A 23,557-nucleotide genomic window follows, 5' to 3' on the forward strand; every position below is an offset into this window, starting at 1 on the left:
GTTTCGGGTAGAGGATGCCTGGGGCATTTTGCTTTGTAACGGATAGGGAGGTAGATAATGAGGAGTAATTAATAAGTGAGGAATGGGGTCCGTAGTGCTGCCTAAAAAGGGGGTTTTTCAGTGTTGAATCCTTGACTGGTAACAGCTGGGACTGCCTAAGTTTGTGCGCTTGTTTTTTTGTTTGCAGCTTGATTTTTTTCGTAAAAAGAAAGGGGGGAATAAAAATGCAGGTTATCACACCCGAAACAACACGCACTTGATGCTAACTTACATAAATTAACGTGGTAAAAATTACAGTTTGTTTTAGTACACTTGCCAGTGAGGTAAAAACGACGTAAGTGCAACGGCGATGTCACTGTCAGGCTGCATTGGTTCCTGATTGGATTGGACTTGTACAGGCAGAGCAGGTCTGGAAGGCCTCGGCCAGCGGCCATGCTGCACAACTGTTGCCTTCGCAGGGGTTTTATTATTACCCCTTGCTCTCTTTTTAGGAGGAGGTGCACATTCTTCATAATTGACCTTAAAAAGAAGAAAAAATTTAGTATGAAATAATGATTTCCTTTTTTTACAGAAGAAAAATTAGTAACCCCCTCCCCCCCGCCCCATAACCATAATTTTGTCTAGAAAGCATCTATCGCAAAGAAGCCCTCTCTCCCCATTTTCAGTAAAGCAAAAAGTGAAATTTTGCGAGAAATATAGTTGGCTCAGAAATCAAACGTTTTTATTGCACAACTTGTGAAAAAATAAATCTTGACAAACAGTAGTCTGTAGTCTTAGGATAGAAATCAATGTTTATATTTTTACCATTTAAATATTCCAGTATATAGGCTTTAAATACGATAAAAAGATTGTTAACACATAGCTTATAGGCCTAAAATTTGCGATCATAGGTAAAAATGCTATTCAATTTACGCATAATAAAGCAATGTATCTTTTTCTTAAACCCACTCCCCTTACTTTTCACACGAAGAAACAGTTTGTTTTCACCTTACAATGGAGGTGTTAGACTTGAGGCATTGCCCCTTCCCCGCCTTCCCCTTTTACACAATGTATTATAAATATTGTTTGTCATTAATTTTTGAAATAGCTAACGTACTTACGTCCAAATAACATATAATTGCGCAAAAGTCTGAAACCGAAAAAGATTATTTAAAAATAATATATCTTTTCCCTCGAAACTGTTTTTAATAAGATTGAAAAAACTATCCTTCTCAGAGAAACCTTTCGGTTAAGCCGCTATCCAAATTTTCATATATTTACCAAAGCCAGATGCACTTTAAAGGTTGTCTGTAATTATCAGCTATTTAAATCGTTGCGAGAAATCCGTACGTCAAAGCAACAGCGGTGAAAAACACTATCTTAAGGGGCTGACAGAAAGTTGACAGTTGCTTTTAGATAAGATATGGAATTTATCAAAAACAGAATTAAAGTCGTAAACAGAGGGGGAAGGAAGGATGGGGTTACGTAACGGAAAAAGAGTGTATTTTACGCTTTTTATCGAGTATAAACATCATATGGTGGCGTTTGTATAGGGGGGGGGAGTACCTGAATTTGAATTTGCTGGAGGGGTCACTATTTTTAATTTTATTTGGAAATAAACTAGGAAAATTTACTATGCTGAACTCACTTTGTTAATCATTGTAGCCAGAGTTTCCAAGTCAATAATATCCGATGCTTTATCCATGGTGTCTTAGAACTTTATGAAAGTTTAATCACAACGCATGTCCGTTATATACGAAATCTCAAGGTCAAATTGTGATGTAATGGGAAACTCTGTGATTGGCATAGAAGGGGACACGTGATCATGTTGCCCGTTATCGGATCAATACATCTCTTCCCCTAAGTGAAGCCATATGCATTCCCCTCTGTATCTTAACCATCAAACAGAACGAAACCATGAAAATACATCAAAGTGAGAAAAATCCTGTTTCTTCCATTCTCAGTGACAAAAACCATAAAACATACATAAATTGCTGTTGAAATCCAAGAAAAACAACAAATAAATTGACCAACACTCATAATCATCCAAGAAACAGATGTCTTCATCCATCAAAGTGAGAAAAATCCTGTTTTTACATTCTCAGTGACAAAACCATAAGAACATGCATAAATTGCTGTTGCCAGCCATGAAAAACAACAAATAAATTGACTACTACTCATAACCATCCAAGAAACAGATGTCTACATCCATCAAAGTGAGAAAAATCATGTTTTTTCAAGTGAGAAAAATTCTGTTTTTTCATTCTCAGTGACAAAAACCATAAAACACGCATAAATTATGTGTAAGTCGGAACTCATGAGGCCTCCCTACTAACGATTTTTTTGTCCATTTTAAGCTTGATTTGCCTGTCCAATTTCAATGCATACATTTGGGGAAAGAGGGTGCAAGGAGGGAGGGAGGGGGCTGGTTACCCTCTGATCAATTTCGACTCTTAAAAAGGGCATAAGAAATTTTGATTTCCAATCGAATGAGCTTCCTCCAAAGTTTCTACGACCACGCTTTCCATAAGAAACTTAAGTATTAACAATGGGCAATTAGCATACCTTATAGCCTTTTTTCTGAGAACTGGGTGGTTTTTATACTCGGAACCATAACTGTTTGACATTTGAACTATTTAGAAAAAATAGATAAGTCAAATTTTTATCTGGAAGTATTTAAAAAAAACACAGTTTGGGGAGTGGGGGCTGATTGCCAGTAGTGAAGACCCTTGCTATACTGGGGAAGTCCTAATATGGAAAACAATTGGACTCCGTCCAAAACTACAAGAGAAGGTATTTGACCTACTTTACAGAGAGGGGTTAGAGATCTGTCAATAGAAACATTACAGATTATTACTTAAATTATTACAGATTATTACAGATTATTTAAATTTCTGAAGAGAAAGGGTTATAATTTTAATCACATACTAACAATAGGTAAATCTGAGGGAATGGTAACTCCCTTAAAAGATAAATATATTTTTTGGGAGAGGCATTTTCAGAATAATTACTTAATTTTCAACCACCAAAGACCCCCACCTCCAAGGGCCCAAATCCCCCCCTTTTAAGTTTTTTTTTACTTATTTTTTATGTTTTATATTTTTTATAGAGAACCTTTTTTTACACGTTTTAGAATGACAAGAAATATACCTAAAAAAATAAAAGTCACATTTAATATTTTTGAATACAAAATGAGAATGATATAAATATGTTAGTCTTGATATTTATAGGTTAGAGCTTTAGTTTAGAGTTTTATTTAAGAGTTTTAGTTTATATTATTTGTTTTTAGTTTTAGTTGAGTTTTAGTTTAGAGTATTAGTTTAGAATTTTATTTTAGAGTTTAGAGTTTTAGTTTTAATTTAGAATTTAAATATTAATTTAGAGATAAATAATAATTTTTGAATGCAAAATGAGAATGATATAAATATGTTAGTCGTGATATTTATAGGTTAGAGCTTTAATTTAGAGTTTTATTTAAGAGTTTTAGTTTATATTATTTGTTTTGAGTTTTAGTTGAGTTTTAGTTTAGAGTATTAGTTTAGAATTTCAGTTTAGAATTTAGAGTTTTAGTTTAGTTTTAGTGCAGAATTTTAGTTTAGAGTTATAGTTTAAGGTTTTAGTTTAGAGCTTTAGTTTAGATTTTGAGTTTAGAGTTTTAGTTCATAGCTTTAGCTTAGAATTTATGTTTAGAGTTTTAGCTTAGAATTTTAGTTTAGATTTTTAGTGTAGATTTTTCGTTTAGAGTTTTAGTTAGTTTTAGATTAGAGTTTTAGTTTAGAGTTTTAGTGTAGATTTTTAGTTTTGAATATTAGTTTAGTTTCAGTTTGGAGTTTTAGTAGTTGTGGTTTAGGGTTTTAGTTTAGATTTTTATTTTCGAATTTTAGTTTAGTTTTAGAAATTTTTATAGATCATTCTCTGAATCAAACCGACTGCATATTTTGTTCCGAAAGCAGGGGTTTATTGGGCCCGGTAAAGGACGACAAACTTTTTGTTCTAGATTTGTTTGAAACCTACAGTCAAAGTCCTAGGGTTAACAGGAAAATAATGTAAAAATATTGTTTCAGGGCAGGATCTCCCCTCTACTCTAAAAATAATGGGGCCCAAAGAAGAGCCAAAAGATTTTTTTTAATTCCCTCAAAACTTAAATCTTAATTTTTTGGGCTAAGAGGACCATATTGCAGTTGGAAAAACAGCATCGAATTATTTGATTCCAGTAAAGATACAACTGGACTGCATCCCCCTTTGATTTTTAATTTGTATGGCTTATTTAGCCTTATGTGCAAAGTGAATGGAATTCCCTTGTAAACTTTATCATTTGATAAAAATCCTACAGAATTCTGTATGAATTGACTATGCAGTTCCTAGATAATGACTCACAACTATTTGAATTGGAATAACCAATTAAATGTTTTCTAAAAATCACGGTGTAATTGTTTTGGACTTGTCTGGCACTCAAGATATGAGCATAGTACGAACATAGAATGTACGTTTAGAGTGCACATTTGACATTGCTTTGACTAAAATTATCACATTAATATCACTGAGTCAATTTGAAACTTATTGGGAAATCACCCCCGACGGCAGTGTTCTACTAGACCTAGCACCATGAACACAAATCAAATATTCAGCGTATTTAATATGGATTTATACATGTCCCAATATAAAGCCTATTGTATACCATCGGACTTAATTGAAAAAATTCCAAGTGTTAACAATACCCTAATCATTCTTAATAGCAGTCTGTCGAGTGTCAGGACAGGTTATTGGCTATGCATCTTTCAAACAGCGAAGAATATATAATTTCGATCCTCTTGGCCTGTCATATAAATTCTACACCAAACACATCAACAACTTTTTGAAAGCATTGGGAAAATATTATTCAAAATCGGAAGAGAGTACAGGATTTGACGACTAAGACTTGTGGCTTTCATACACTACTCTATTTCGTGTTCAGATGTTGTGGCTACCAAATTGCTTATTTGTTTCAATTTGCTCATTTGAAGCAGTGTCATATACAATGTTTTCAAATGGTGAATCACATTCTATAACATCCAAATAAAAATCAATAGGCTTATCGTCATAATAGCCAGTGTCTTCACAACGACGACGTAAAAACCAAATTCTTTTGTTATTCCAACAGTTTAATTGTAGACCTGGTTCCTCCTCCCAAAACAACTTAGAGCCATGACGATACCAGTCTCTTAGTAAAAAAAATAAAATTACTTTTAGACTTTCCAATCATACCAGGCTATGTATTTTCACACTGATTACATTTATCATAATGACAATTGGAGTATAGATGTCCTCTTGGCTGAGTCACGCATCTCTTTAAGACAGGAATTACAAACTTTAAAAAAAAATTAAACAAGAAAAATGGGTTTTAATTTCTATAAAGCAGTGAATACAAACACTTAATTAAACAAAAATACTCCGAATATTTCGACCCCACATCCGGGAGCCTTTCTCAACGAAAAAAAAATGAAACAAAAAATTTCTTTTTTTAAAAACTTTTTTTGTTTCATTTTTTCCGTTGTTTCATTCTTTTTTTAAAAAAACCTTAACTTACATCAACATAAAAACATACTAAACAAACAAAAGAAAAAATATAAATAAATAGGAAAACAAAACTCACATATTAAATAAAACACTTCCATTCACTGGCGTGTAAACAAAATCGAATGTTTATATTGATTGGAACACGCCTTCTGACAGTGTATAAATGTAAATCTATCAAAAAATGAAAATATATTTATGCTTAAGCTAAAACAATACATGTCAGCTAACCGCTGGCCCATAACCCCTAATTATGTCTCACAAGTTCATCATCCAATGTTTGGATTATAAATTGAACGTACTCGTTTGCTTGCAATCCTAGCTCTAATTTATTTACGTTTTCCTGCATTTAGCAAAGTCTGACCTTGGTCCATAAGGTCAAATTTCGTATCAAAACTATTATCAAAATCAGTATTGGTTGAAAATCTTACCTGCTTTTTGATCAAGCTATTATAATTCGAATTGTTCCTGAAATCCCCTTCATCTCTATTGATACTAATACCCCCATATATTATCTTTTTTATCTCTATAATTTCCCTGAAGATTTGTAAAAGTCCTACAGACGTATCTACTATTTTTGTTTGATTAAATAAAATACTGTGATAAATTATAAAGATGTTCTGCAACAGCTGACTCAAACTTTTCCGGTGTTTTATTTTGTTTTAGAGAGCAATCTATGGCATTCTTGTGTTGCAGTAGCCTATTTTCTAAAATCTGTTGTGTTCTTCCCACAGAAAATTTACCACAAGAGCATAGCATTTTATATACTCCCTTTTCTAAATTTCTCGGTACTTTGTCTTTTCCTTCATTTAAGTAAGAGCATCTAGGTTGTTCTGATTTAAATGCTGTTTTTATATTTTTTTTAATTCTTTTCTTAATTTTTGTGATAATATTGGGATAAAAGGCGAAGTTATGTAATTTGTTTCTTGATTTGACCCATCTTCTTCTAATATTTTTGGTTCCGTCAACTTTTTTTTCCTTTTTTCAATTATTTGAGAAATTATATTTTCCGGAGAGCCATTACCTACTAGAATATCTTTCATAAAAATTAGTTCATTGCTTATGTATTCTGGTGATGCTAATTTTAATACCCTATCAACTAAAGAAATAACCAAACCCCTTTATACGTGGATTGGATGATTTGATGCGAAAGACAAGTAACGGTTGTTATTAGTCAGTTTACGGTAAATTGAAAACGCTAGTTCGTTATTACTTCTATGGATCAAAATATCTAGAAACGGTAACTTATTCTCTGTTTTCTTTTCAATTGTAAAAATTAATTTTCCTCCCAGATTATATAAATGTTCGAAAAAACCTTCAATTTGTGATTCCCCGTGATTCCAAATAACTAAAATATCATCCATATATCTGCCCCAAAATTAAGGTTTTAAAAAATATGTTCTATAGCTAAATTTTCTATATACTCTAAATAAATATTTGCTAACAACGAATTTAAAGGCCATCCCATTGCCAATCCCCTAATTTGATGGTAAAAATTATCTCTAAACGTGAAGTAATTAATATACCTTCTAGTTATTCTGACTAAATTTAATATAGTTTCCAGTTCAATTCCCGAAGATAATTCTTCTATCTCATTTTTACGTTCCTCATGTTTTTTGGATAAAATACTAAACGATTTATCAAAAGGAATATACGTATACATGGATTTTATATCAAAACTGAACAATCTAGATTCTTCTGATATTTCTACAATTATAAGTTTATATTTTAAAAATTTCGAGTTTCTTATATACGAATCTTGGAGATATAATAAAGGTTTAAGTGTCATTGCTTCCCATTTCTCGATTTTTACCGTTGGTGAATTGGTTGTTTAAACAATAGGTCTTAAAAGGATACCTGTTTTATGTATTTTTTGCAAACCATATATTCTTGGGCTAACTGATCCCCTTGGAAAGAACTTGTAATACATCTGGGGTGTGATACTTCCATTTTTTTTAAGGTCTTCTAAATCTTTTAACATACAATTCAGTTGGGTCTGAGTTAAGTTTTTTATATGTTGAAGTATCGCTTAGAATTGTTTCTATTTTACTATCATAATCATCTTTTTCTAGGATTACTACTGTATTGCTCTTCTAATATTACTACTGAAATATTCGGAGTATTTTTGTTTAATTAAGTGTTTGTATTCACTGCTTTATAGAAACTAAAACCCGTTTTTCTTGTTTAATTTTTTGTAAATGGAAAAGCAGTGTGGTCTAAGAAATTATTTACAAACTTTAATTTGTACGACATATCCTCTATGCAATTTACTCGGGTTGCATAATCTGCACTTTTCATCATACTCTTCAATCACAATTCTCACATGATTATAAGCTGCCCAGTGTATACATGCATAGTGGACATGTATAGAACATTTTTTTCATGTGTTGACACTCTCACCGCCAAAATGAAACTGACGTACGATCGGTAAATTGAGAGGGAGAGAGAGATAGGAGTAAATCCTGTTTGAACAACATCTTTCTCGCGGAAAATCATAGTCTTAAATTTCTAAGGTAGTGTGTTAAAAAGCAAATCCAATATATCATTTTGTTGTGTTTCGATTAGTAAGTCAATAAATTGTGTAAATGCAGTTGGACCCCGACGTAAAAGTCTCATACAATAGGCTAATGATGGAGAATCAGTTTTCATTATATCGACAAGTATTCTTTGAGAAAATATCTTCCTTTAAAGAGATAACTCCAGAAAATCATCATCTAGAATCAAACATTTTCCCATAAACACAAGATTTCGTCTCATTTTCTCTTTCTCAAATCCATTCATTTTTTACAATCCTAAAACTCTCACAACCAACTTCAGATTAACCAGGATTCTTTCTCTACTTTAAGAATATATGCTAACCTACTACAAAAAAACACATCTTCGAATTATAAACATTTTTATTAAATATAATTACAATAACAATGATAATCACTGATGCAAAGCATAATTGCTCCTCCAATTTAAAATTGTTCAATGATATCACACATCTTGCATACATATCATCCCATTCAAGGCTTAGTTGAGATCCTCGTGTAACTTCCACTGCTACGTTTGGTACTCTCGTCTTTGTATCATTATTGCTTCCTGCTCCACAATCAAGCTCCAATAGCATAAACATAGCACACATTTTCTATGCTAATATCTTGTCAAGTAATAGAGTCTAAAACACAAACTGCTTTCTCTGAATTCAATTGTCTTGCTAGAGCTACAATGAAAATCACTCCTTATATTGAATTGTTGCTATGGAATCATACCTACGATATTCAACTCACTGTATATAGAGTAACCTCTGTAGAAACATCTCTGATTGGTCCAGAAATGGCAGAAATTGGTATGACAAGTCATGTTCTCCCTGAATGTAAATATGCCTTACTACTACTACTTTGCCACTTGACCATCATTAGATTATAGGTCTCGGAGGAACTTATAGGGCAAAAAAGTTTAGGCGGGTTGGAGAAAAACCTTTTTAACCTCTCACCCACTTACCCTTCCTTCAAGCTAAAACTAGAGATACACCTTTCTTTTTGGAAAGGGTAAAAATACCCTTACCAAATCCCGCATCTCCTGACATTCATGTATCATGTGGAAAAAAAATATGTTCACCACACATCAGACCATAGGTATGACCATCTATCTTTCTAACTTTCTCCAAATATTTGCATCTTTAACCAACAGGCACACTATTTATTTTCATTGAAACTACAAACTGCCGTTTCTCCCTGCCCAATTTATATTTTCAATAAATTCCCCCTCCACATGGCTCTTTGGTCCTTGTGTAAAAACTTAAGAGAATCAGGTGTCGAGATCTGACTCCACCACTGTTGTAACTCCTGGTCTCAACCTATTTAACATCTACAAGCCTCCTCCTGGCCTAATATATCACCGAATGACGTGTCACCTTATCGATTCGGAATTCTCCAATTCAACACAACTGTTTACTGGAGAGGACACTGTTTGTCCCTGAGTCCTCCCCGAAAAATCTTGGTTAGCAGTCTAGGTAGTGCTAGTAACAGATATTAATTTTTCTAATGGTTGCCTATTAAACCCTTCTGCAGAATTCCCACAAAGAAATGACGCTATCTGTATACAAAATGAAGCCGTCCCCTGCCATAGTCCCGCTCTCCCCCAAGAATAGCCAGTGTAACAAAACACAGCAACCATTAAATGTTGAAATAGCTACTCAATTTTTTTACCATTATCATTTTGGTGAAATGGCGATGGTATATGATATTGTAACTTTGAATCATGATTTCTTATTTATTTTAATAGTTTTTTTTTCATCTGCAAATGGCTCATTTGAAAGGAAATTAAAAGTTCTATTGAAATTTTTTAAAATTCCAAAAATTATGCCTTTTTAAATAACATGACCCCCTTAGCCTCAGGTGACAGGGCATTAAGTTAAGAAATTTGCACATCGGTTATGTATAGGCCTAGTTTTTCTTATTTGGATGTATATAGACTTCTTTCAGGGACAATTTTGTGCTTGGGGTTGGTTTCCACTGGGATAATTTTTCATGAGGAAGGAAATTTCCAAGGACAAACTTTCCAGGAGAAATTTGACAGAATTCATATACAAAACATTTTTTTATGTGTCACACTTTCTGTTTGCCTACCCAATTTTGCATGTGGGGGTGTTCTGGGGGAATAGTCTGGGCGAAATTTTCATCGTATTTGGACTTTCAGGATCTAATTTCCATGTTGAATTTTCTGCAAGAAATTTTATGGAAGGGATGGAGGGATTTTGAGCAAGGATGGAATTTCCTAGAAGAAACTTTACGGGTAGGGGGTGTATTTTACGTGGGAGGAACTGTCCACTGGGGATTTTCCTGCGAGAGGAGGGAATTTTTCATGTAGGGTAAGCCGGGTTGGTACGTCTATTATATAAAACACACTCGAGAAGTGAAGTTTGGTGACAATAAAACATAATGAAAATAGAATACTTTATTAGCAAAATTGTGAAGGTCATTTTTTATTAAAAAGAGCACTACCCCTTTGAATTTCCTATCAAATACGCCCTTTTTCAAGCTTCTATGACAAAACTTTCAATGAAAGCTTTATATGCCCCCAGGGTATAACTTTTAATCCTGACCCTGAGGGCTGTGAAGGGGTTATCATCCTCAAAGATCTAATTTCCAGAGTTTTCAACTACGTTGAACAAAATGGATATAAATTTTTTTTGATTGGATGTGTTTGGATAAATGGTGCGCGTCAAAGGGGTGTTTGTTGCCTTCCAATCACTTTCGACTATTAAAAAGGACACTATCCATTTCAATATCCAATCGAATGAGCCCCATTTGAAGTTTCTACGACAACGCTTTCTCTGAAAACCTTATATGCCCCCAGGGCAAAAATTATAACCCTTGCCCTAAGAGCTGTGGGGGGGGGGCTGGGGGTCGTCCTCAAAGACAGAATGGTCAGAACTGTCGGCTGCATTGATGAAAATAGGTATCTCAAAATTATAACTGGATGGTTATGCAAAATTATAATTGGATGGTAATTATAATTGGAAGTTATGCCCCAGGGCATAACTTACAACCCTTGCCCTGAGGGCTGTGGGGGGTTTTCCTCATCAAAAACATAAGTTCTATCTGGAAATCCACTATGCTGAACAAAATGACTATATCAAAATTCTGATTGAATGTGTTTGGGGAAATGGTGCGCGGGTAAGGGGTGTTAGCTGCCTTCCAAACACTTTCGACTATTAAAAAGGGCACAAGCCACTCCAGTTTCCAATCGAATGAGCCCCTTTTTGAAGTTTTTACGACAACTCCTTCGATACGAAGTGTTCCGGTCTAAAACCAAAAAAATATAATCATAGGCAGCGCTAAGCGAAAACCTAAGTACCTAAGTAAAGAACGATGTTGGCACAATCTATGTATATATATATATATATATATATATATATATATATATATATATATATATATATATATATATATGTATATATATTTTTTTTCCTTGGTCTTAGACCAGGGCGCTTCGTATCGAAGGAGTTGTCGTAGAAACTTCGAAAAGGGATCATTTGATTGGAAATTTGAGTGGCTTGTGCCATTTCAATAGTCGAAAGTGATTGGAAGCCCATCTTAGGTTAATCTCTGCTCGTTTTGAGTTTGACTCGGTTATTTATTGGAATCTCTGTCCGGTCTGGGTTTCATTTATTTATCAATACTGATTTGTGGTAGTTTCACGCTTGGTAGATTATTTGATTTTATTTTTCCTCATCTTTTGTTGAATGGAGTTATTTACTTTTCTTTGAAAAAGTTAGTTTGTGGAAAAGTTTTTTAATTACTTACAGTAATAAATGATAATCTTAGTAAAAATTCAAGTTGCTTCTTGATTTTCGAGTGTTTCTAATGTATTTAATGCCTGTGATCCTAATGATGACATTTGTTTAATCCATTGCTGGTTTTCCCTAGAATGCGTTGAAAATGTTTCATCTTATCGTTGGGATGAGTTCTCTGTTTTGAATTTAGTTGCCAAAGTGGAAACTAATATTTAGTTTTGTCGAAATCATTGTATATAAAGATAATATATTATATTATTTATATACGGTTGTCAAAATTGACCCTGATTCAGAATAATATGTAGTATCTACATTCAAAAGAGGAATGCTGTTTATTATGAATTAGTTTGAAAAATACTCTTTCCACAAAAAAAAAATTCAAAAAAAGCAATCAACTATATTAAATCGAACACGATCGGAATAATCTTGCCCAAAAGACTGTGGGGGAGGGGTTGTAATTCCCAGAAACATGCTTATTGGGACTTTCAAATATGCTAAACAAGATGACTGTTTCAAAATTTAAATAGAAGGTCTCGGGAAAAAAATTGTGTGAGAGGAGGGCTGATTGTGTTCAAATCACCTCTGACTCTTAAATAGAACACTCAAAGTTAGAATTTCCAATGGAATGAGCCTCTGTCTGATGTATTCCCAATATTTACTTCAATAAGTGCCTTGATGAAAAAAAGAACAATATATTGTAACGGCTCTTTTCATGAGCAGCACTGCTGTGCTGCCCATGAAATACTTTTTGTTTGCTGAATAGAAAGCTGAATATATTTTCACTTAAAACCCAGGTGTATTCCAAAAACAACATAAAAGGGAGCAGCGGTGCATTCTTTGTAAATTAGGTTCACTTTTCGCTCATATCAGAACAAACTAATTTTAAAGTTAATATAAATTTAACTAGGACTAAGGATAGAAAAGGTATTAACTTGGCAATACCAATTGAAGCATATCATATATTTTTTATATAAAACTGTATGACTCTTTGAAGTTTCAAGTATGATATCGAAGATTTTTCTTTTAATTCAACTCAACTTACTATGTGAAATGTAACTAATATGATGGTATTATTTTTCTTTTTTTTTCTTATTTAATCTACAACTATTAAGTAAAATAGATCCCAATTAGGGAATAGTTGTTCAAATCTCACGTTTACATTTATAATTGTTATACTGCCTCTTTTCTTAATTTTATTTAATTGTGATAAAACAGTTTCTTTTCTGTAGAGAGGAGACGCTGTACCTTGGACAGATCTGATGGATTAAGTAACATACAATCTTTGGCCCAAAACTTGTCGTTGTGCTGAAAAAACTGAAAGGGAAGGTTTATTGAAGAATTAGCAGCTGCCATCCGTGAAAAATCATTTAAATGCAATGTATGTATCAAATGCTTTCAGACATCAAGCGAGTTTATTGTGCACCACAGAAGGCATAGAGGTGAGAAGCAAATTAAATGTAATGGATGTAGCAAATGCTTTCCGACATCAAGCGAGTTGATTGTGCAACAGAGAATGCATAGAGGCGTGAAGCCATTTAAATGCAATGGATATAGCAAATGCTTTCCGACATCAAGCGAGGTGATTGTTCAGCAAATAATGCAAAGAGGCGTGAAGCCATTTAAATGCAATGCATGTAGCAAATGCTTTCCGACATCTAGCGATTTGATTGATCACCAAAGAATGCACAGATGTGTTAAGACATTTAAATGCAATGTATGTAGCAAATGCTTTACGACATCCAGAGATTTGATTGTGCACCAAAGAATGCATATAGGCGTGAAGCCAGTTAACTGCACTGCATATAGCAACAGCTTTACGACATCAAGCGAATTAAGTGTGCACCTAGGACTGCACAGAGGTGCGAAGCCGTTTAAATGTAATGTATGTAACAAATACTTTTCTCAATCTTGTGATTTGATTAAACACCAGAGAGTGCATACAGGTGAAAAACCGTTCAAATGTGATCTGTGTAGAAAAGGCTTTTACCAATCAAACCATTTGATTAACCACCAGAAAGTATAAACAGGGGAAGAACTGTTCAAATGTGATGTGTGTAACAAATGCTTTTCTTTATCTCACCATTTTAACAAGCATAAAAAACTACGCACAGGTGAAAACCGTGATGTAAGTAACAAATGCTTTTCTGAATACGGCAATTTGATTAGACACCGGAAAGTACATACCGGCGAAAAACCCTTTCAATGTGATGCATGTAACAAATGCTTTTCTCGATCTCACAATTTGATTACCAGAAAGTACATACAGGCGAAAAACCCTTTCAATGTGATGCATGTAACAAATGCTTTTCTCGATCTCACCATTGAAACAAGCATAAAAACTACATACCGGTGAAAAACCATGATATATGTAACAAATGCTTTTCTGATGACGGCAATTTGATTAAACATCAAAGAACGCACACAGGGGAAATACCGTTTAAATGTGATGTGTGTAAACAATGCTTTTATCAAGTGGTCCATTTGAACGGGCATAAACAACTACCTAGTACATACAGGTGAGAAACCCTTCAAACGTGATATTCATTAGAAGGAATTCTCTCAAGTGCTCGAATGCCCATCAAGTGAGTCACACACGTGATAAGAAAAAGCAAATTTTGAGGTGTGTTGTGTGGTTGAGTTTTGAGGTTAGAAATGTGGGCAAGTATCTGCGGTTTTTAATATAAAAAAAAGAAAAAAAATCTTGCAAGAAGGACAAGGTGGGTTCAAACCAGGTTATTCTACAGCTGTAAGAGTTTTTGTGATTAATTCTCTTGTAGAAAAGCGCTGCAAAGGTAAAGGAAAATTATATGTGGCCCTAATTGATTTAAAATCAGCATTTGATAGTGTAGATCGCGTTTTATTGTTGAATGTTTTATTAAATCTAGGCCTACCAACCCCTTTTTTTTACAAATTCTATCATCTATGTATTCATTGAATAAAAGTTTTGTGAAAGTTGTTAGGAAGGGAATATCTCTGCCATTTTTCTCAAAAAAGGGCTTGCGCCAAGGAAGTACACCTTCGCCAAAATTATTTGCTATCTTTATTAATGATATGGTTCCTTATTTCCAACAAAGACTGGCACCTACTCTCCGACTGGGAAATCTGAATGTGTCAATGCTACTATTTGCAGACGACATTATATTACTGACAAAGACAAATAATGATTTACAAACTCTCTAGAATCTCCTTGAAAAATATTTGCAAGAGAAGAAACTAGAGGTGAATGTCACGAAATCCTAAGTCATGATTTTTAGTAAAAAACCCTTGGAATCAGCACCAGAATTTTTATTGAATGGAAAAATTCTGGAAGTGGTGGAAAAGGCCAAATACTTAGGTTTCATCCTTTGTCAAAATGGAAAATGGACCAGTCATATTACAACAATGGCACAGAAAGGAAGAAATGCATTATTTGGCATATACAGAAGCACACTAACAGCAGAAATAAGTGAACTAAGCCTCCACAAACATATATTTAATACTAAAATTATGCCTATCCTACATTACGGATCAGAAATATGGGGGTATCAGCCCGTAGAAAGGCCTTATTGACTCGTGACATGACACCATATATGGGCATAGAGTCCCTGGAGAACACCTGTGCTGTCAGTCCGACGGGGCACCATATATGGGCATGGAATCCCCAGGGAGAAAACGTTTCCGAGAAATTGATTGCGTAACCTAGCCTAACCTCATGAGCTCGTGACGGGGGCATCATATATGGGCATAGCCTCCCTAGGGGAAATGGATTTCTGAGAAATTGATTGCGTAATCGATTGGAAATTTTATTGATCTAGGACTCATGATGAGGCTCCATTTATGGGCATTGAATACTGAACGAACACCATGCTGTCATCTACAATTGACTCTAACGCCGAACGGGACTCCATTTATTCATGGTTTATTAATATCTGATGGATAATGATGGATTTCTGAGAAATTGATTGCGTAATCGAGGGGAAAATGGATTTGCGAGAACTTGACTGCGTAATCGATTGGGAATTTTATTGATCCGATAACGGGAAACAAAATCACGTGTCTCCTTCTAAGCCAATCAGAATGGTTTTTGTCACTGAGAATGAAAAAACAGGATTTTTCTCACTTTGATGTATTTTCAAGGAGAATTGTCTCCGGGCGAACTTTATTAATGTCTTTGGTGTTCGTCCAGGAAAATTGTTTCCGGAAGAAGTTTATTAATGTCTTTGGTGCTCGTCCAGGAAAATTGTTTTCGGGCGAAGTTTATTAATGTCTTTGGTGCTCGTCCAGGAGAATTGTTTCTGGGTGAAGTTTATTATTGATTCACGAAAGGGGAATTAATTTGTTGTTTCTAAGGCGAATTATTGATCTACGAAAGGGCAATTAATTTGTTGTTTCTAAAGGGAATATTGATTCATGAAAGGGGAATTAATTTGATGTTTCTAAGGGGAATTATTGATTCAAGAAAGGGGAGAGAATTTCCGAGAACTTGATCTACATAATCGCTCAGGGAATTATTGATTTACGACAAGGGGAATAAAGAAACAAATAAGGCTTCATTGATCTTAGGTTTGAGGGATAAACGCTGTTTAGATCAAAGGTAAAAATTAATTTTCTATATTCAAATGAGGCATTATAAATCTATAGAGTTAGGAAATAAACATGACATTTCCTTATATTTTGTAATTCTGCGGGAGTCTAGAGAGATAGAAATTTTGTTTTTAATTACGGCTTCACTTATCTATAAGTCGGAGAGATAAATTGATATTCTAACGAAACCTTAATAGTGTAGCTAGGAACATTAACGAGATGAAGAGATTAACGCGGGAAAGGGTTTCCTAAGAATTTCAAATGTGAAAGTGCAGTGATGCCAAAACAAAAGGAAGTCGTTGAAAGTACGTGTAGGGATTATATGGGCGAAGTAGTTTTGAGACATCTTAGGGAATTATTTAAGCGAAACAATTAGAGGCACTTCAGAAGATGATTTGGGGTGAAACTCTGTGGTCGTTATAATACACAAGTTTTATTTGAACAGTGTTGTGAGGTTCACCTACCCCAGCCCCAAAGGGCTCCGATACCCCAACGGGCCCTCCTACCCCAACCCCCAAGGAAGCCCCCGGCCCCCAAAGAATCACCCCGCGCCCAACGACTTTTTGCATACCCCAACATCAAGCAATACTTTTCATAGGCTTTATTATATCTTTTCAGAACAAGTTCTTTACGTAATGTCCTTCATAAACCAACTTTACAAGTTGAAGTTCTCATCTTTTCCCCCACAACTTTACTATAAGGCTTTTCGAATACCCCAACATCCAGCAATACTTTTCAAAAGGCTTTATTATATCTTTTCAGAACAAGTTCTTTACGTAATTTTCTTCCTAAATCCCATTTTACAAGTTGAAGTACTTATCTTTTTCCCCACAACTTTACTTTACGAATTTTTTGCAAACCCAAACATCAAGCAATACTTTCCAAAAGGCTTTATTATATCTTTTCAGAACAAGTTTTTTTCTTAATTTCATTCCTAAACCAATTTTACAAGTTGAAGTAGTTATCTTTTTCACCACAACTTAACTTTACGACTTTGTTGCACACCCCAAGATCAAGCAACACTTTTCAAACGGCTTTATTATATCTTTTCAGAACAAGTTCTTTTTTTAGTATCCTCTTTAAACCAATTTTACAAATTCTAAATTTTTCCGTAGTAGATAGAAAAAGCTATATCATAATTGTGAATATTTTCTCGAAAGATAAGCAGTTCTATTTCAATTTTAAATTTTCTCAATGAAGTGAAGAAAAGTTCAAGTTCTCTTCTGAATTTTACCAAAGAACACACTTCAGTTCTAATTTCTCCAGAGAAAATAAAAATCTTCCACTTCAGTTTTAAGTTCCCCAAATACATAAAGAAATTTAAAGTTCTATTCTAAATTTTTCCGTAGTAGATAGAAAAAGCTATATCATAGTTGTGAATATTTTCTCGAAAGATAAGCAGTTCTATTTCAATTTTAAATTTTCCCAAAGAAGTGAAGTAAATTTTACGTTCTCTTCGGAAGTTTCTCAATGAAAAAGAAATTAGTTATTAATCAATTCTATTTTTCCAAATAATATAAGAATTTTCCACTTTTGTTCAGATTTTTCTCAAAGGGATGAAAAAATTTTAAGTACTGTTCCAAATTTTTCATAGAAGATAGAAAATTTGAAGTTCTCTTCTGAATTTTACCAAAGAACACAATTCAATTCTAATTTCTCCAGGGAAAATGAAAATCTTCCACTTTAGTTTTAAGTTCACCAAAGACATAAAGAACTTTAAAGTTCTATTCTAAATTTATCTGTAGTAGATAGAAAAAGCTATACCATAGTTGTGAATATTTTCCCGGAAGAAAAAAAGTTCTAGTTCAATTTTCTCAACGAAGTCAAGGAAAGTTCAAGTTCTATTCTGAACTTTCTCAATGAAAAAGAAATGAGTTATTGATCATTTCTATTTTTCCAAATAATATAAAAATTTTCCACTTCAGTTCAGATCTATCTCAAAGAGATGAAAAATTTTAAATACTATTCCAAATTTTTTCATGGAAGATAGAAAAGTTCAAGTTCTCTTCTGAATTTTACCAAAGAACACACTTCAATTCTAATTTCTCCAGAGAAAATTAAAATCTTCCACTTTAGTTTTAAGTTCCCCAAAGACATAAAGAAATTTAAAGTTCTATTCTAAATTTTTCCGTAGTAAATAGAAAGAGCTATACCATAGTTGTGAATATTTTCCCTGAAGACAAAAAGTTCTTGTTCAATTTTTAATTTTCTCAACGAAGTCAAGACAAGTTCAAGTTCTCTTCTGAATTTTCTCAATTAAAAAGAAATTAGTTATTGATCATTTCTATTTTTCCAAATAATATAAAAACTTTCCACTTCAGCTCAGATCTGTCTCGAAGAGATGAAAAATTTAAAATACTGTTCCAAATTTTTCTCAGAAGATAAAAAAGTTCAAGTTCTCTTCTGAATTTTACCAAAGAACACAATTCAATTCTAATTTCTCCAGTGAAAATAAAAATCTTCCACTTCAGATATTTATTTCACAAAGACATAAAGAAATTTAAAGTTCAATTCTAAATTTTTCAGTGGAAGATAGAAAAAGTTATACCATACTTGTGAAGATTTTCACGGAAGAAAAAAAGTTCTAGTTCAATTTTTAATTTTCACAACGAAGTGAAGAAAAGTTTAAGTTCTCTTCTGAATTTTCTCTGTGGAAAAGAAATGTTATTGATCATTTCTATTTTTCCAAATAATATAAAAATTTTCCACTTCAGTTCAGATCTGTCTCAAAGGGTTGAAAATTTTTTTAAAACTGTTCCAAATTTTTCACAGAAGATAGAATAGTTCAAGTTCTCTTCTGAATTTTACCAAAGAACAAACTTCAATTCTAAATTCTCCAGATATAACACTAATCTTAAACTTCAGTTTTAAGTTCCCCAAGGACATAAAGAAATTTAAAGTTCAATTCTAATTTTTTCTATGTTATATAGAAAAAGCTATACCATAGCTCTGAATATTTTCCCTGAAGATAAAATATTCTAGTTCAATTTTTAATTTTCTCGACGAAGTGAAGAAAAGTTCCAAGTTCTGTTCTGAAATTTCTCTATGAAAAAGAAATAAGTTATTGATCATTTCTATTTTTCCAAATAATATAAAAATTTTCCACTTCAGTGCAGATCTGTCTCAAAGGGAAGAAAAAATTTTTAAAACTGTTCCAAATTTTTCATAGAAGAAAGAAAAGTTTAAGTTCTCTTCTGAATTTTACCAAAGAACAAACTTCAATTCTAATTTCTCCAGAGAAAATGAAAATCTTCCACTTCAGTTCTTTATTTCACAAAGTCATAAAGAAATTTAAAGTTATATTCTAAATTTTTCGGTGGAAGATAGAGAAAGTAATATCATAGTTGTGAATATGTTCCCGGAAGATAAAAGTTCTACTTCAATTTTAAATTTTCTCAACGAAGTGAAGAAAAGTTCGACTTCTCTTCTGAATTTTCTCTATGGAAAATAAATAAGTTATTGATTAACTCTATTTTTCTAGGGAAAATAAAAAATTTCCACTTCAGTTCTTTATTTCACAAAGACATAAAGAAATTTGAAGTTCTATTCTAAATTTTTAGATGGAAAATAGAAAAAGTAATACTATGATTGTGATTATTTTCCATGAAGATCAAAAGTTTCACTTTATTTCTAATTTTTCTTAAATTCACTTCCGATTTTTCTCAAAGAGATGAAAAATTTAAATTTCTGTTCCAAATTTTTCATAGAAGATAGAAAAAGTTATACATTGATTGTGAATATTCGACTTGAAGATAAGGAGCTCCACTTTAATTCTGAGTTTTCTCGAAGAAGTGCAAAATGTTCAAGTTCTCTTCTGAATTTTCTTAAAAAAGAGAAAAAAGTTAGCTCAATTCTGAATTTTACCAATGAAAATGAAAAAACCTTCCACTTCAGTTCTTATTTTCTCAAAGACATAAAAATTTAATGTTCTGTTCCAAATTTTTCTTAGAAGATAGAAAAAGTTATACATTGATTGTGAATATTCGACATGAAGATAAGGAGCTCCACTTTAATTCTGAGTTTTCTCGAAGAAGTTTTCTCGAAGAACATTTCAACATGTTTAAGTTAGGTTAACTTATTATGAGCGCTCATGATAAGTTAACCTAACCTTTTCCGGCGAGTATGGTTAGGCTAGATTAGGTTAAGTTAGCCTACGTACGCTTCACTTAGGTTAGGTGAGAGACAGGCAAAAAGTTAGGTGTATGGTTAAATTAGGCTAGATTAAGTTAGGCTAGGTTAGCCTACGTACGCGCGCGTACGTAGGCTAACCTAGCCTAACCTAACCATACACCTAACATTTTGCCTGTCTCTCACCTAACCCTAAGTGAAGCGTACGTAGGCTAACCTAACCTAACTTAATCTAGCCTAACCTAACCTAACTTAATCTAGCCTAACCTAACCTAACCATACTCGCCGGAAAAGGTTAGGTTAACGTATCATGAGCGCTCATGATAAGTTAACCTAACCTAACTTAAACATGTTGAAATGTTTCTATTTATTTATTAATATTTATTTATACCTAATCTAATCTAACCTATTGTTTTGGAGGTTAGATGAACGAGTTTGAACGATTTTCTTTAATAATAGAACGAGTCACTCATTTTCTAATTTAAAAATTTGAGGGGTAAATCCATAAGACAAAGGAGCTAAAATTTAATTTAAAAATAGAACAGAACTTTAAATTTTTCATCTCTTTGAAAAAAAAACCAGAACTGACGTGGAACCTATTTATTTTCGTGGAAAAATTAGAAGAGAATTTTAACATTTTGCACTTCATTGAGAAAATTTAGAATTAAAGAGGAACTTTTTATCTTCATGGTGAATATTCACGATTAATATATAACTTTTTCTGTCTTCTATAAAAAATTTGGAACAGAACTTTAAATTTTTTCATCTCTTTGAGAAAAATCGGAACTGAATTTAAGAAAATTTAGAATTAAAGTGAAACTTTTTATCTTCACTGGAAAATAATCACAATTATAGTATAACTTTTCCTATCTTCTACGGAAAAATTTAGAACTGAAATTTAAATTTTTTATGTCTTTGAGAAATTAAGAACTGAAGTGGAAGCTTTTTTCATTTTAATTGGTAAAATTCAGAATTGAGCTAACTTTTTTCTCTTCTTTAAGAAAACTCAGAAGAGAACTTGAACATTTTGCACTTCTTCGAGAAAACTCAGAATTAAAGTGGAGCTCCTTATCTTCATGTCGAATATTCACAATCAATGTATAACTTTTTCTATCTTCTATGAAAAATTTGGAAGAGAACATTAAATTTTTATGTCTTTGAGAAAATAAGAACTGAAGTGGAAGGTTTTTTCATTTTCATTGGTAAAATTCAGAATTGAGCTAACTTTTTTCTCTTTTTTAAGAAAATTCAGAAGAGAACTTGAACATTTTGCACTTCTTCGAGAAAACTCAGAATTAAAGTGAAGCTCCTTATCTTCAAGTCGAATATTCACAATCAATGTATAACTTTTTCTATCTTCTATGAAAAATTTGGAACAGAAATTTAAATTTTTCATCTCTTTGAGAAAAATTGGAACTGAATTTAAGAAAAATTAGAAATAAAGTGAAACTTTTGATCTTCATGGAAAATAATCACAATCATAGTATTAGTTTTTCTATTTTCCATCTAAAAATTTAGAATAGAACTTTAAATTTCTTTATGTCTTTGTGAAATAAAGAACTGAAGTGGAAATTTTTTATTTTCCCTAGAAAAATAGAGTTAATCAATAACTTATTTCTTTTCCATAGAGAAAATTCAGAAGAGAAGTCGAACTTTTCTTCACTTCGTTGAGAAAATTTAAAATTGAAGTAGAACTTTTATCTTCCGGGAACATATTCACAACTATGATATTACTTTCTCTATCTTCCACCGAAAAATTTAGAATAGAACTTTAAATTTCTTTATGACTTTGGTAAATAAAGAAGTGAAGTGGAAGATTTTCATTTTTCCTGGAGAAATTATAATTGAATTGTGTTCTTTGGTAAAATTCAGAAGAGAACTTGGACTTGTCTATCTTCTAAGGAAAATTTGGAACAGTTATAAAAAATATTTCATCCCTTTGAGACAAATCTGAAATGAAGTGGAAAATTTTTATATTATTTGGAAAAATAGAAATGATCAATAACTTATTTCTTTTTCATAGAGAAATTTCAGAAGAGAACTTGGAACTTTTCTTCACTTTGTCGAGAAAATTAAAAATTGAACTAGAACATTTTATCTTCAGGGAAAATATTCACAGCTATAGTATAGCTTTTTCTATATACTACGGAAAAATTTGGAATAGATCTTAAAATTTCTTTATGTCTTTGGGGAACTTAAAACTGAAGTTTAAGATTTGTATTTTCTCTGGAGAAATTAGAATTGAAGTTTGTTCTTTGGTAAAATTCAGAAGAGAACTTGAACTTTTCTATCTTCTATGAAAAATTTGAAACCGTTTTAAAAAATTTTTCAACCCTTTGAGACAGATCTGAACTGAAGTGGAAAATTTTTATATTATTTGGAAAAATAGAAATGATCAATAACTTATTTCTTTTCCACAGAGAAAATTCAGAAGAGAACTTAAACTTTTCTTCACTTCGTTGTGAAAATTTAAAATTGAACTAGAACTTTTTATCTTCCGTGAAAATATTCACAAGTATGGTATTACTTTTTCTATCTTTCATCGAAAAATTTAGAATTGAACTTTAAATTTCTTTATGTCTTTGTGAAATAAAGAACTGAAGTGGAAGATTTTTATTTTCTCTGGAGAAATTAGAATTGAATGTGTTCTTTGGTAAAATTCAGAAGAGAACTTGAACTTTTTTATCTTCTTTGAAAAATTTGGAACAGTATTTTAAATTGTTCATCTCTTCGAGACAGATCTGAACTACAGTGTAAAATTTTTCTATTATTTTGAAAAATAGAAATGATCAATCACTAATTTCTTTTTCATTGAGAAAATTCAGAATAGAAATTAAACTTTTCTTCACTTCGTTGAGAAAATTAAAAATTGAACTAGAACTTTTTATCTTCATGGAAAATATTCACAACTATGGTACAGCTTTTTCTATTTACTACGGGAAAATTTAGAATAGAACTTTAAATTTCTTTATGTCTTTGGGGAACTTAAAACTAAAGTGGAAGATTTTAATTTTCTCTGGAGAAATTAGAATTGAAGTGTGTTCTTTGGTA

At 32.4% G+C, this 23,557-nt stretch overlaps 1 long non-coding RNA gene across 1 annotated transcript in view; it reads right to left on the minus strand.

Moving 5' to 3' along the window:
- Positions 1 to 277: 277 nt before the first annotated feature.
- Positions 278 to 23,557, minus strand: part of LOC148939919 (uncharacterized) — a 52,914-nt gene continuing 29,634 nt past the window's right edge. The window contains exon 2 of the long non-coding RNA XR_016143471.1: positions 278 to 519. This is a non-coding gene — a long non-coding RNA (uncharacterized LOC148939919). The remainder of the gene's footprint in view (positions 520 to 23,557) is intronic.

Source organism: Artemia sp. Qi Xiang Cuo, chromosome 20 (assembly GCF_049724085.1).
Source record: "Artemia sp. Qi Xiang Cuo chromosome 20, ASM4972408v1, whole genome shotgun sequence".
In the NCBI taxonomy this organism is placed as follows: Eukaryota; Metazoa; Arthropoda; class Branchiopoda; order Anostraca; family Artemiidae; genus Artemia; species Artemia sp. Qi Xiang Cuo.